Genomic DNA, 15,703 nt, shown 5'->3' with positions numbered 1-15,703 from the left:
GCTTGGAGGCGCCTCGAGTACAAGGCAGAAGCTGGATGCGAAGAGAAGCTGGAGGCACCTCCATAAGTATTAGAGGCGCCTTGGACTGCTTCTTGGAGGCGCCTCTATAGGGCATTGGAGGCTCCCTTAGGCGGATAAGAGGCAACGATGAGAGCTTATCACAGCGGACAACTCGTGATAATTTTTGGGTCCAAGGCGCCTCCATGGGGCATTGGAGGCGCCCTTAACGCCCAATAAAAGGCAATCTCGAGGCAGGATCAAAGGCATCCATTGGCAAGTGTCCTTTCTCCTGTGTGTTGCTAACAAGACGATCCAAAACTGCTACGACAAGTCATCGACGACCCGGAGCTGCGATTCTTCAATCCTTTGTTGTCGGTATTAGTTTTCAGCTTATTGTAAACCTTATTGTACTTTAGTTGTAATATTTATTGATATTATAGTTGTTGCCCACCGAAAGCGATCAACAATCGCGGGCCTTGGAGTAGGAGTCGTCACAGGCTCCAAACCAAGTAAATCTTGGTCTTCTTGTGGATGATTGTCTTTTTATTATTTTCGCTGCCTTAACTCGTTAGTTTTACGAATCTGAAACGCGTGAAAGCCACGAGTGCTATTCACCCCCCTCTAGCGCGATCTCGATCCAACACATTTCGTCCTTGGACATCCGCTTGCAGTTACTTATGTTGGTGCAACCTTAGGTCAAGGTTGACCCGACTCGAGTTGACTTGACTCGAGTTGTATTTTGATGTTTGACTTGGGAAGATTGTTGATGCAACCTTAGGTCAAGATTGACCTAGTTGAGTTGCATGTTGATGTTTGACACTCGTGGAAGAGTTGTATTCTTGATGTGAGACAAGAATAGATGGTTGGGAGATTATTGGTGCAACCCTAGGTCAAGGTTGACCTGGTTGACCTGAAAAGTCCAAGTATGGAGACTTGGCAAACGGAAAAGTCCAAGCAGGGAGCTTGGCACGCGAAAAGTCCAAGTATGGAGACTTGGCACTGGAAAAGTCCAAGTACGGAGACTTGGCACGGGGAAAAGTCCAGAGGGAGCTTGGCGCGGAAAAGTCCAAGTATGGAGACTTGGCGGGGAAAAGTCCAACAGGGAGTTTGGCACGGAGAAAGTCCCAGTGAGTGAAGCCAGGCAATGGGAAAGTCCGGTGAGTGAAGCCAGGCGGTTGGAGAAAGTCCCGTGAGTGAAGCCAGAGGGAAAGACCTAGTGAGTGAAGCTGGCAGTGTGGAAATCTGAGTGAAGCGGTGAAAATCCTAGTGAGTGAAGCTAGGTGAAAGGAAAGTCCTGGTGAGTGAAGCTGTGAAAGTCCCGTGAGTGAAGCGAGGCGGTGGGAAAGTCCTAACGGGATGTTAGGCAGTGGAAATCTGGTGAGTGAAGCCGGTGAAAGTCCCGTAAGTGAAGCCAGCAGGAAAATCCAGATGGATCGGGGATGATCGGACATCCGGTGTTGAGAAAGTCCAAGTAGGTCAAAGGATTGACGGACACTGGCGAGGAGTTCTAGCAGGTCAAGGGTGACCGATGCTAGGGATGAAGTACCAATAGGTCAAGGTTGACGGATATTGGTTTGGAAGTCTTGGGACTTGGTTTGGGCCAAACCCTGGATCGGTCACCGGACCGATCCGGTGATCTGTTGCTCGATCGGTGCGGTGACCGATCGAGATCAACAAGCTCTGTTGATTCTTGGTCGATCGGTGGCCGTCGGCCGCAACGAGGCAAGAGAGGCGGTGATCGGTCCGGACCGATCAGGCCATCTGACCGATCAGAGACGACGTCGCTGAGAAAGCAGGGTTGGGATCGATGCGTGGACCGATCAGGTATGTTTGATCGGTCCCCGATCAGAACCCGCACAGAAGGTGGGCAGCTTTCTGTGAAGAAAGCTGATCGGTCTGGGGACCGATCAGAATAGGTCCTGATCGGTCCCCTGACCGATCCAGGCACTAGCCGTTGCGTCGCAACGGCTAGATTTCTTCTGTAGTTTCTTCGCTGTCTTCTTCGCAGGTATAAAGGGGTCGAAGGCTGCTGCTGCGCGATAACTCTTCTTCCTTCTTGCTGTTCTAAGTGCTGCTGTGCTTGAGCTTTGTTGAGCTCGCGTGAGCTTCCGGCTGGGTTCCTGCTGTTGTAGGCGTCGCGTGAAGTTGCTGCTTCACCTCCAGTCGACAAGAAAGCAAGCAATTGGTAGAGTGCGATTGTGTTCATATTGTATTGCTTTTCTTACTGCTCTTGTACTCTTTGTTTGCTGTTGCAAACGTTTGTGGCGAGGTTTCTCCACCCACAAGGAGTATATTGTATTAGCCGGTTCTCCGGGGACTCATCCACCGACGGATTGACCGGACTCGTCCACCTTACGGACACGCCGAGGAGTAGGACTAATCTCCGAACCTCGTTACATCCTCGTGTTAAGGTTTGGTTTTCTTCTCTTTCGTTTCTTTGTATTTCCGCTGCGACTAACCTAATTGTAGGAAGAAACGAGAATTTGGGGCGACTATTCACCCCTCTAGCCGCATGAAAGATCCTAACAAGTGGTATCAGGCGAGGCCGCTCTTCGACGGATCAACACCCGGGGGAGCACGGGCTAGAGATGGATCTCTATGGAGAAGACATCACCATTCAACCCTTCTCGAGTCTCACGACAACTTCACATATTGGAAGGTAAGGATGATGTATTTTCTTAGAACTAATATGTTAAATTGGTTTTGTGTACAAGAAGGGTTTTCCCCTCCGATGGATGAGGAAGGAAAACCTATCAAGAAGAAGGAGTGGACGAAAGAGCAAATCCGACAATCCGAAATCAATGACGAGGTAACAAAAATTATTGAATTTGCTTTACCTAATAATGTTTTGTGCAAGATAGATAGGTACAACAATGCCAAGGAGTTGTGGAACAACTTGGACAAACTCCATGAGGAGAGCTCCACTTCAAGCCATGAAGAGGAGCCTAGTGAGTCAAGTAGCTCACATCATGGAAGAAGCGAATTGGGAGTTGAGGGCTACTCAACATCCAAGGAAGAAGAGGAGGAGAGTTCTTCTTCAAGTTCGGAGCAAGAAGAAGAAGCTTCTACCTCCGGGAGGGATGAAGAAGAGAGCTCGCATCCACCCTCAACCCTAGGTAACTCAAGCAATTTAAGTTCAATTAAATTACATATTATGTGCTTTGAGTGTAGGGAACATGGACATTACAAGAGTAAGTGTCCAAAGAGGGTAAGAAAGACTCCACCGGCGCCAAAGGTCAAGGAAGCCGGAGTCCCGAAACGCAAGGGCAAGGAACACATCGTGTGCTTCCAATGCAAGCAAAGGGGACACTATAGGAGCCATTGTCCGAGGGGGAGGCAACCTCACAAGGGCAAGAGACCGGGCACATCGATAGGGGGAGCTAGGGCAAACCCTAAGGTAACCTCTAAGGTTCATTTTTGCAATTCTAATAAAATGCATGCTAGGAATTTTATTGCACTTGTCGATAATGACAAGCATGATAACCTTAGAAATCAATACATGTGCTTAGGTGCTAAACATGTCAACCTAGATAGGGATACTACTAGGAATGCTAACCCTAGGATTAACACTTCTAAGGTTAAGGAAAACCAAGGTAGAAACCCTAAATCAACTAGACACATGCCTAGGAATATCTCAAGAGAAAATGACAAATTAAAACTTGAGGTATTAGAGAGGAAAATCAAGTCTTGAGGTCAAGACTTGATAATTTAGAAAAGGCTCTTAAAAACATGGAGAAGCCATCTCTAGGGTTTAAGAGTCAAAAACCCAAGTCCAAGGACAAGAAAGGTTTGAGTCACAAACCTAAGCCCCAAATGGTCAAGCCCACATATCATAATGTTCCATTTGATTATGGAACAAGACCTAGGGCTAGGAAGACCATTACCAAGGTCACAAGGGGAGTCACCCCTATAGTTGACCTTGATGAGACCCAAATGACCAAGGCTTTAAAGCCTAAGAGGGTCATTAGGAGGGTTGCTAGGGAAGTCATCCCTAGTGAATTTTTAGTGAACCCAATGAGCTCAAGTAGGTATTGGGTTCCTAGGAGCATTTTCTCTACCCCATAGATGGGTTAGAGAGTGTCAACTCCAATAAGAAGGGTAGTTAACCCAACTTTGAGGAAATTGACACTCAAGGAGCATTTTCAAGGTTTTTGGGAACCTTTGAAAATGAAATGGAATAATCTTTATCATTCACTCCTTGGAAGAGTAAAGTGTGCCAAAGTGAGAATATATTAATCTCACTTTAAGTTGACACAATTTTGAAAAACCTAGAGAAATATCAAATTGGGATTTTGATATTCTCTTAGGTAATCAAGGCAATCCGGGCCTTAAATTAGAAGTGCTACTCTTGTAGAATTTTAAATGGTATAAATCAAACAAGAGATCAAGAAATGCCAATTTGGGTTTTGACATTTTCTTGGAGCACTTTGGGCAATCTAGGATTAGGACTTAAGTTAGCTAAGTGATTAAGGATACTTAGATAGGGAATTTAGGTATTTTATTTGTGCTAACTTGCCATGATTGGTTGCCATATGCCATGCCATGACATCATATTTATTTTATTATCATTTGAAATGTCATGATAATGCTTAGGCTAGTTTATATGTCATGTGTTAGTTTAGTTTCAAACTTTATGCCATGACATCATGACATTGGCACATGTTTTCATTTATGTTACTAATTTATGCCATGTCATCATCTCTTGCATTAATAATCAATTGAATTGATTTAAGGACAAACATATAATTTGATATTGAGATCAAATTGGTGTTTAGAAAATGCATGAGAACTTAGCCTAAGTTGACCTTAACCCATATCTCACATCAAAATTGACTTGGATGTGTTTGATACACTTTAGATGTGTGTGAGATATTAGGATCATGAGTTAGGATCAAGGTGCATAGGTTTTGTACCTAGATGAGCCTAATTCAAGAAAATAGGGATCATAGGGAAAGCTTGTGTACAAGTCATGTACATTTAGCCCTAAGATTATGGTCCTAAATTCAAATGGTTTTAAAAGCATTTTAAAATTGATTTGAAAAACCTTGATGAAGCTTTCCTAGTGATAGCATTCTTCATTGAGCAAGATGATACAAAGATGACTTAACTTTGAACTATTTCAAAGTTTTCGAATTTTGTATCAAGATTTGAAAATGGAAACTATTTTCATAGAAAACTATTTTTCCATGATAATGTATGTTATGAGGAATGTATCCTCAAAATTTCACAATTTTTCGAATTTTCTGGAATTTATTAGGGGTTTCTGAATTTCGGGAGAAGAAAAATCAGAAATCCCTGTGATCAGTGTCTGGATCGGTCACTGGACCGATCCAGAGTGCTGTGGATCGGTCTGGTGACCGATCCAGTGAGGTCTGATAGCGTGCCAATGTGCTGAAATTCGACTGCATGTCTGAAATTTCGGCTGACAGTTGGTTTTTAGATTTATAAAGGTTTGAAACTCTCCAAGACATTGTTGGTGCAATGGTCAAGGGGGAGTTGGCTTTTAGGGGGAGTTTTTACTCCTTGAGGATTAGTGATATGGGATTATCATTAAGTGGATTGTTGAGCTTAGTATCAAAGGGAAAATAAGAGTTTCAATGAAAGGTATGGGACTTTCATTAGGAAGAAACTCTTGACCTTGATACTCTCCTTTTTCTTTTTGATGTGTGTCAAAAAGGGGAGAGTGTTCATTGGAGAATTATTAGAGAACCCAAGTTAGGTTATCGGTTTAACCTAAGCTAGGGAAAGAATGTCAAGGAATGTTCGAGGAAGAACATTGGAATACCTTTTGATGTGTGTCAAAAAGGGGGAGAATTATTGGAGAACCCAAGTTAGGTTATCGGGTTAACCTAAGGGGAAAATGTCCAGAGAATGTTCAAGGAAAGAACATTGGACATTGGAAGATGGTTGGAAAACCTAAGTTAGGTTATCGGGTTAACCTAACTTGATTATGATTTTGTCAAACATCAAAAAGGGGGAGATTGTTGGTGCAACCCAGGTCGAGGTTGACCCGACTCGAGTTGACTTGACTCGAGTTGTATTTTGATGTTTGACTTGGGAAGATTGTTGATGCAACCTTAGGTCAAGATTGACCTAGTTGAGTTGCATGTTGATGTTTGACACTCGTGGAAGAGTTGTATTCTTGATGTGAGACAAGAATAGATGGTTGGGAGATTATTGGTGCAACCCTAGGTCAAGGTTGACCTGGTTGACCTGAAAAGTCCAAGTATGGAGACTTGGCAAAGTCCAAGCAGGGAGCTTGGCACGCGAAAAGTCCAAGTATGGAGACTTGGCATGGAAAAGTCCAAGCACGGAGACTTGGCACGGGGAAAAGTCCAAGCAGGTAGCTTGGCACGCGGAAAGTCCAAGTATGGAGACTTGGCACGGGGAAAGTCCAAACAGGTTTGGCAGAGGAAAGTCCCAGTGAGTGAAGCCAGCATGAAAGTCCCGTGAGTGAAGCCGGGCTTGGAGAAAGTCCCGGTGAGTGAAGCCGAGGGAAAGACCTAGTGAGTGAAGCTAGGCGGTGTGAAATCCGGTGAGTGAAGCTGGTGAAAATCCTAGTGAGTGAAGCTAGGTGAAAGGGAAAGTCCCGGTGAGTGAAGCGGTGAAAGTCCCGTGAGTGAAGCCGAGCGGTGGAAAAGTCCTAATGATGTTAGGCAGTGGAAATCTGGTGAGTGAAGCCAGGTGAAAGTCCCTGTAAGTGAAGCCGGGCAAGGAAAATCCAGATGGATCGGGGATGATCGGACATCCGGTGTTGAGAAAGTCCAAGTAGGTCGAAAGGATTCGACACTTGGCAGGAGTTCTAGCAGTCAGGGAGTGACCGATGCTAGGGATGAAGTACCAATAGGTCAAGGTTGACGGATATTGGTTTGAAGTCTTGGGACTTGGTTTGGGCCAAACCAAGCTCGGATCGGTCACCGACCGATCGGTGTCTGTTGCTCGATCGGTCCGGTGACCGATCGGATCTGAAGCTCTGTTGGTTCTTGATCGATCAGTGACCGATCGGCAGCAACAGAGGTAAAGAGGCGGTGATCGGTCCACGGATCGATCAGGTTATGTCCCGATCGGTCTGGGACCGATCGGAGACGATGTCGCTGAGAAAGCAAGGGTTGGGATCGGTCCGTGGACCGATCCATTTCTGATCGGTCCGCAGGCCGATCGAACCCGCGAAGGTGGGCGCTCGTGAAGAAAGCGATCGATGGGGCCGTCGAAATAGGTCTGATCGGTCCCACGACCGATCGAGCACTAACGTTGCGTCGCAACGGCTAGATTTCTTCTGTAGTTTCTTCGCTGTCTTCTTCGCAGGTATAAAGGGGTCGAAGGCTGCTGCTGCGCGATAACTCTTCTTCCTTCTTGCTGTTCTAAGTGCTGCTGTGCTTGAGCTTTGTTGAGCTCGCGTGAGCTTCCGGCTGGGTTCCTGCTGTTGTAGGCGTCGCGTGAAGTTGCTGCTTCACCTCCAGTCGACAAGAAAGCAAGCAATTGGTAGAGTGCGATTGTGTTCATATTGTATTGCTTTTCTTACTGCTCTTGTACACTTTGTTTGCTGTTGCAAACGTTTGTGGCGAGGTTTCTCCACCCACAAGGAGTATATTGTATTAGCCGGTTCTCCGGGGACTCATCCACCGACGGATTGACCGGACTCGTCCACCTTACGGACACGCCGAGGAGTAGGAGCCCTAATCTCCGAACCTCGTTACATCCTCGTGTTAAGGTTTGGTTTTCTTCTCTTTCGTTTCTTTGTATTTTCCGCTGCGACTAACCTAATTGTAGGAAGAAACGAGAGCGATTTGGGGCGGCTATTCACACCCCCCTCTCTAGCCGTACGAAAGATCCTAACAACTTAGACCCTGCATGTTTGCACAAATGTGAGAACTACTTCCAGAATCTATGACCCGTGATGAAGAAACAGAAAGATTGCACTCTATCATAAAGATACCTGAAGCATCCGCTCCACTAGCATTCTTCTTTATGAAAATATAGTAGTTTTTCTTCCAGTGACCTTTCTTGCCACAATGGAAGCACATGGCCTTCTTCTCATCAGATTGGGATACCTGCATCCCTTTCTTAAGCTTCTTTTGAGCTTAATATCTAGGATTCTTCACTACATTAGTCCTGAGATTAAACTTCTCGGTGGTAGGGCACTTGTTGGTCTTTCTGACCATCATTGCATGCAGTGAAGTATTTACCTTCATATCCTTCTCAACAGTTTTCAGCATTACCATCAGATCAATCAAACTCTTGTCCATGGTATTCATGTTGAAGTTCAACACAAACTGGGAAAATGATGGAGGTAGTGATGACAAGATTAGGTCAACAGCCAAGTCTTGGTCCAACTTAAAACCTAAGCTCTCGAGCCTCTCTATGTACCCGATCATTTTGAGTACATGAGACTCAACTTGGTTTCTTTCCTCCAGTATAGTACGAAATAGTGCTCGAGAGGTTTCATACCTCTGTACTCTCGCACTCTCTTAGAAGAGCTCACGCAAGTACTGATCAATCTCTCTAGCACTCATGTTCTCATGTTGTCTCTGCAACTCGGGGGACATAGAAGACAACATGATGCATTACACATCTAGTGTATCTTCCATATACTGAAAATAATATGACTAATCTTCATCTGAAGCATTAGGTGTAGACTCTTTCAGTGGTTCATCTTTGAGCACGTAAATTTTTATCTCATGTCTTAAGATAATTTTCAGTTTCCTATACCAATCTAGGTAATTGGAACCGAGGAGGATATTCTCTTTCTCGAGAATGCTTCGCAGTGATAAGGTATTTGTATTTGTCATCTAAAATTTAATGCAGAGTTTTAGTATTTGTGAAATATATTTAATAAAGGTCTTTTATAACTCCTATTATTTTATTCAAGTCCAACAACCTCCATTGTTAGAATTGGAAATTTGTTGGTAACAATTCCTAATAGGACCGAAACCCTGAATCATATAGAATGCACACAACTGAGTTGTACCTACATGCTACATTCATCAAATAGGCCTTAACTTACCAGTCACAAATCTATGTGACTTTTGATATATTCTTGTTGAGCCTTATATGTTCAACACTTGCCCCTTAAATCAATTAACCTTAACTGAGCTAAACAAATCAACAAATTTGAGTTAAGTCAACCCACTAATAATTATGATAAATTATAGATGTTTTAACACAAGCTCATGGCTGAGCTGTACCGACTTATGTAAAAACTCTAACTATCATCATAGTTATTAGTGGAGGGCATTTAACAAATCTTGACTTTAATATATTTAAGGGATTTTGTTAAAATGTCTCACCATAATTAACTTCTTGTGTATTTGCACAATTTCATTACGAGATTTATCTTCATTAATCCTTATAGTCTTTTAAGACAAGTAGATCTCAGAGATTTTTAACATGTTAATATACTTATGCCATAAGGAATTTATCTAAACTACAACATGTATTACTTTACAAGTTTTTAGACAAAATTTATTTCTATCATGAAATGTTAAGACATATAACTTGAAATAAAGAAATTTAGATTTCTTTGAAATCTCTTGAAACACGGATTTCTCAAATAAATTTTGAGGAAGAAGTTTCGTACTATATGATCCAACCATGAATTGACTCTAATACCATTGTTGGGTTCGAAGCGCAGCGGAAGTCATATATTAAATCATGGATCTTTTCGTAGTACATATAGTTTTATACAAAATAGCATAAAAATATGCCTCGAGTCTTTGATAGGCGTGAATGATATCACAGACAGATAAGAGCCCCAAGTGTGACTCCTCTAGCGGTATCCACGCGCACTAAATCATGAACTTAATACAATCCATTAGATGCTAGCCTCTTGGATCGACAAAACCTTGGAAGCGCTACCGATCTCTTCCAATGGAAGAAAGTGAAGAAGAAGTTAACGAGAGAGAAATGGAGAGAAGGAATTCCTCTCTTGAATCTTTCCGAGGATGACTACTTATAGCCTCCAAGGAATACGAAGTGTTAAGTTCTCAATAAATTCATCATTTATGATCTTCATTAATTAGGAAGATGAAGAGTTATAGTCTCCATAAATTCTTCATTATGGTGACTCTTTGAATTCTCCATTAATCATCATGATTATAACTATTTGAATTCTCTCTTCTTTGTATCAAATAAATCCATATTTGATCTTGATCTCAACTAGCTTCCAATACTATTGTTCATGTCTACGTGCTATGTGTGCGACCCTCTAGGTTTTATACACGGAGGCAGTGTAAATCCATATACAGATTAAGGTAACCATCTAGCAACAGTTTTTAGCTATCCAACGTAATAAAATTAATATCAGTCATAAACTATAAATCACTATGAGTTGTGTAATTCAATCTCTTCATCTAAGCCTACATCCCAATTAATTCAATACATTATACATCATTACCAAATTAATTATTTTACTTGATTTCCAAGATATAATAGACTTCTCTTGAATGATAAATCATTCCTCCCATGACCATGGATTTCGAGTCACTAATATTTCTATCAAGCGGTTAGGATGTTAACTCCTAATCTAAGAGAGCGATGAATCCTCTATTAACTCAACACTATTCTCTCTAAGCTTTGTCATACACCAAACTATTATATTAATCACAATCCAATTAAAGATTACTTTTAACGGCATCAAAGCATATAACTCCATGCATAGAATAAATGAAGGTATCAAGTCAAAAGATCACTTGCACTCGTTCATAAGAGGAATGACCAATGATACTTAATATATGGTTTCCTCTTAAGTGGGTCATGTCCAGTGTACCTCTAAACTCAAGGCACCCCTAAGTATAACTTGGATATCCATCCCTCGGTCTATCTCGACCTAGTCATACTCAGCGTTGATCTAGATATTCATGTCCCCTTTAGATATCTATTTGATCAAGGACTATTTTCATATTAACATACCTATTAATCTGTGAAATTATATCATTAATCATATACATACAGAAAAATAAATAATTAATGATAAATACTTGTCTTTATAAAATAATTATCCATAAAATACATAAAGAGTGTCTTGGCACATAAGTGCACGCACTAACATGTCAAAGGGAGAGAAAAATGTAAGGTTTAAATTAGAAACCCTCATTCATGCTTTAGCATAAGATGAAGAACGGAGTTGGGCTAATATGGGTTGGTGTAACTTAAATATATTGTTAAACATCAAAAAGGGAGAGATTATTGGAAGATTATTGGTGCAATCGCCCTCGGGCCAAGGTTGACCAGTTTGACTAAGCTTGAGTGGATTTGAGCTTGAGTTTCAATTTTTGGACAATATATGAGAAGATGTCAAGTAGATCCAAGTTGACCGGATGTTTGATAATATGTGAAAGAGCAGTAAAGTAGGTTGTGGAGGACCAGATACTTAACTGGGAAGTTCTAACGGGAAGTTATGCAAAGATAAGTCCTAACTATGATTAGACAAAGAAAAGTCCAACTAGGTCAAGGAGGATCGCACGTTGGCAAAGGAAAGTCCTAATTACAATTAGGCAAGGAAAAACCCAACTGAGGATAGGCAGGGTGGAGTCTACCAGGTGACTAGTCTTAACTCGAGGGTTAGGTAAAGGGAAGTCCAAGTTGATCAAAAAGGATCAGACGTTGGCAAGAGTAAAGCCCAAACTACGGTTAGCCAAAGGAAAGTTCTAACTGAGGTTAAACATGATGGAAGTCTACCGAATGATTAGTCCTAACTGTTGTTAAGTAAAGGAAAATTCAAGTGGATCAAAGAGGACCGCACTTGGCAATCAAAAGTCCAACGAGAGGTTTACAAAGATAAAGTCCAAGTGGGTCAAGGATTAACTAGACACTTGGTTGGGAAAAGCTAACAAGTCATGATTGACCGAATGTTGGGCAAGGAGAACCCTAAACTCATATTCCGGGTGTTAGGGTTAGAAATCGATTAACCTAATCGATTGGGGCAAATCCAAATTGATTAGGGAAATCGATTAAGTCAAGCTCAATTAGGATGAATTCCTAATTGATTAGAAGCTTCGCAGAGCAAATAACGAGAATAGGTGATAAATCGATTGGCCTAATCGATTAGGCAAATCACGAGACCTTGCCAATTAATTGGGTCAATCGATTAGGCAATGATTTGTCGCAAATAGAGGGAAATCGATTGGAGTAATAGATTAATGACATCTTAATCAATTAGGCAAATTTCTAATTGATTAAAAGTTGCTTGTTCGCGAAGAGGCCAATTGATCAGGTGATTGATTGGGAGAAAATATGAGCGAACAGTAGCTTCCCAGATTGATTGAGCAATTGATTGGGAAGTTTCTTGCGGAGAACAGAATCTTAAGGAATCGAGGGCAATTGATTAAACACTTCTAAATCGATTGGGATGACTCACCAATCAATTAAGGGTTCAAAAAGAGTCATTTTGTAGGTATTTGAACGGTCAGCTGACATGACAATTGATTGAAGGGAAAGCTGAATCGATTGAAGGCATTGAGTGAACCCTAGAAAAGGGTATTCACAAAGGATTGAAGCACGGTTGACGAGGGGTCCCACCAAGGATAGGTCAAAGTATGGAAAACCAGCTGACATGGAAGACAAGGTCAAGTGAGATAACCAAGCATAGTCGAGCGGAACGAGTATGGTCGAGCTGACCGAGTATGGCCGAGCGACTTGCACACACTGTTGGGACCTTGACGTCCGCTAGAGGGGGGGTGAATAGCGTCTCACCCAAAACTTTACTTCCTATAATGTTAGTGCACAGCGGAATACAAAAGTAAACTAACAAATACGAAAGTTAACCTAAAACAAGGAGGAAGAAGACAACAAACCAAACACAAACCCTAACACAAGGCGTGTACGTGGTTCGAAGATAACTTACTCCTACTCCACGGCGTGTCCGTAAGGTGGACGATCCCTCAATCCGTCGGTGGATTAGTCCCCGGCAAACTCCGGCTAGCTCAACCTCCTTGTGGGTGGAGAAACCTCACCACAACTCCAACCAAGACCTCTTGGCACACAAAGATCTCTTAAGCACTTTGGTGACTACTAATTAGGCTTTAACCAAGTCTAATTTCGTCACCTTGGCCGGCCATACCAAGCTCCTTCTTATAGAGCTTGGAACAAATCAGAACCTGATTTGCCCGTTACCAGTCCAGTGCATCAGTCGACTGCTACAATCATCAGTCGACAGATACAGTACTGCTACAGTAACGCTACAGTACTGCTACAGTAACGCTACAGTAAACCCTAATTTTAGGATTTTGCCTCGAGTACATTCACTCAGCACTCGTTCTCGCCCGACCAACCTAGACTTAGCCTTCTAGCCTCCTCCATCAGCCTCGCGTCCCTCGGATGTCTCCCCATCCTTCACGTCTTGCCTTCTGGAGCTTCCTTCGGCCTTGTCCATATTGTCGGGTCTTCCTTTGCCAAGAGGCTCCTCACCTCCGGGGCTTCATCCATTGCCAAGTCACACTTGGACTTACGTTGCCAAGACTACATGCTTGGACTTACACCGCCAAGACTCATTCTTGGACTTTCCTCCTTTGCCAAGATCACACTTGGACTTTTCTTGTTGTACTTGTATCCTGCACACTCACAATGCATATCAAATACAACAATAAACCTAACTTAAACCTTTGCCCAAACATCAAAACCTAGGGCACCTAGATTGCTCCAACACACACTTCCCGGCCGAGTAAAGATAGTCCTTCGAACCACAAAGAAAGTTAAGTAGCGACTAGTCTCACTGATCGAGCTCCACGTTCGGTCAGACGGAGATAACAGATTACGATCAGAAAGCAAGGAGAATGACGAGCTGGCAGGTCCGAGTGACAACGCCGAGCGGGGGCAACGCAACCGGACGGACTTCGGTCGACCGCGCGTAGCTACACCAAATATCTTAGCATATATTTTTCGGGGAGTTTGTGTCATTGACAGCAAGGCATGTCCAGCAGGCAATTCGTACTTTAGAAGCTTCCAGACTGTCACATCAGAAGGTTGCATGGCTGCTTAAGGAATAGTGTCAGAGACACTTTTTCGACTTATATTTTTCTAGGATACCTAGAAAAATGTGTTTACACTTTAAGATATGTGCATGAATACTACAATGCCACTATAAAAGGTAGGTTCACATCTACAAGAGAGGTATGGACAACTTTATTTTCTACATCTCTTAGCTACAATTCTTCATTTCTTGAGATCATTAGAGACTGACTTGAATATGGGAGGGCTAACATCGAGAACCCCTTCTCGACCTGACACTGATGCTTTTGTGTTGTAGGATTACGTGAAATTTTCACCACGTTAACTCTAAAATTACATCCCCAATTATTATCTTCATAGTTTTAGGCAGGATCATACATATAATTGTAGTAGTTAATGATGCCTGGATATTACAATATAACACTAATTAATATTTATAAAAATAAATTATTTATATTGTAATAGTTATGATTTAAAGTTGTTATAATATGATATCTGACTTGTTTCAAAAAATAGAATATCTATATTACAAGATGGTCGTTCTTATTAATATTGATCAAAATTAAAATATTATTATAATATAATATTAATAAGATGAAGTACGGTTATAATATAGTTTGTTAGGATCACAAAAAAATATTTATATTATAATATTAGTAGTTGCTACACTAGTATAAAAATAATAATAAATTATCACGCCACATAGATGAAATTTTGAAATATTTAAATCATGTATTTAAAATTATCAAATCATATACTTTATACCATTCTACTTCTCCACATTTTATCCTAATTGATTGCTACATGGAAATATTGTTCATCAGCACAATAAGATTCCTAATCCATTGCTGTATCAATAGATTAAAAAAATTATTTTATATTTAAAAAATTATTACTCTCAATATAATATGTTAAATTGATATTTAATGAAATAAATATAATAAAGAGAACTAGATGAAGATATATAATCTGATTTTATATCATTCCAAATTTTCTAAGTCAATCAACTGATTTCATCTCTTAATTGATTGCTACATAGAAATATTGTTCATCAGCGTAATGAGATTCCTAATCCATTGCTGTATCAATAGATTTAAAAAATTATTTTATGTTTAAAAAATTATTACTTTTAATATAGTATGTTAAATTAATATTTAAGGAAATGAATATAATAAAGAGAACTAGACAAATATATATAATTTGGTTTTATGTCATTCCAAGTTTTCTAAGTCAATCAACTGATTTCGATTGGCTGATAAGCTTAGAGAACTCGAAATGATATAGAACTAGGTTCTATATGTTTATCTAATTCTTCTAATTATATTCATTCTCTCAAACATCAATTTGACCAACTATATTAAGAGCAATGATTTTTGAACATCAATGTATTCAAAAAATTTGATTCGTATTTAAAAAATCATTACTCTCAATATAACGTGTCAAATTGATATTTGAGAACATGAATATAATATAGAGAACTAGATGAACACATATGACCTAGTTCTATATCATTCCGAGCTTTCTACGTCCATTAGTAGGTTTTGGTCAAAATCAACAGATGAATCTCAAGAATTTAGAATGACTTAAAATTAGATTTTATATGTTCATCTATCAATTTGACATATTATATTAAGAGTGGTGATTTTTTGAACATGTATATGTTAAAAAAAATTCATTGTTTTCAATATAGTATAAGAATTAGATAAACATATAAGACTTGATTATATGTCATTCCGAGATTTTTAGGTCCATTAGTCTA

This window comes from Zingiber officinale, chromosome 6A (assembly GCF_018446385.1).
Source record: "Zingiber officinale cultivar Zhangliang chromosome 6A, Zo_v1.1, whole genome shotgun sequence".
NCBI classification, from domain to species: domain Eukaryota; kingdom Viridiplantae; phylum Streptophyta; class Magnoliopsida; order Zingiberales; family Zingiberaceae; genus Zingiber; species Zingiber officinale.
This window is presented reverse-complemented; position numbering follows the sequence as displayed.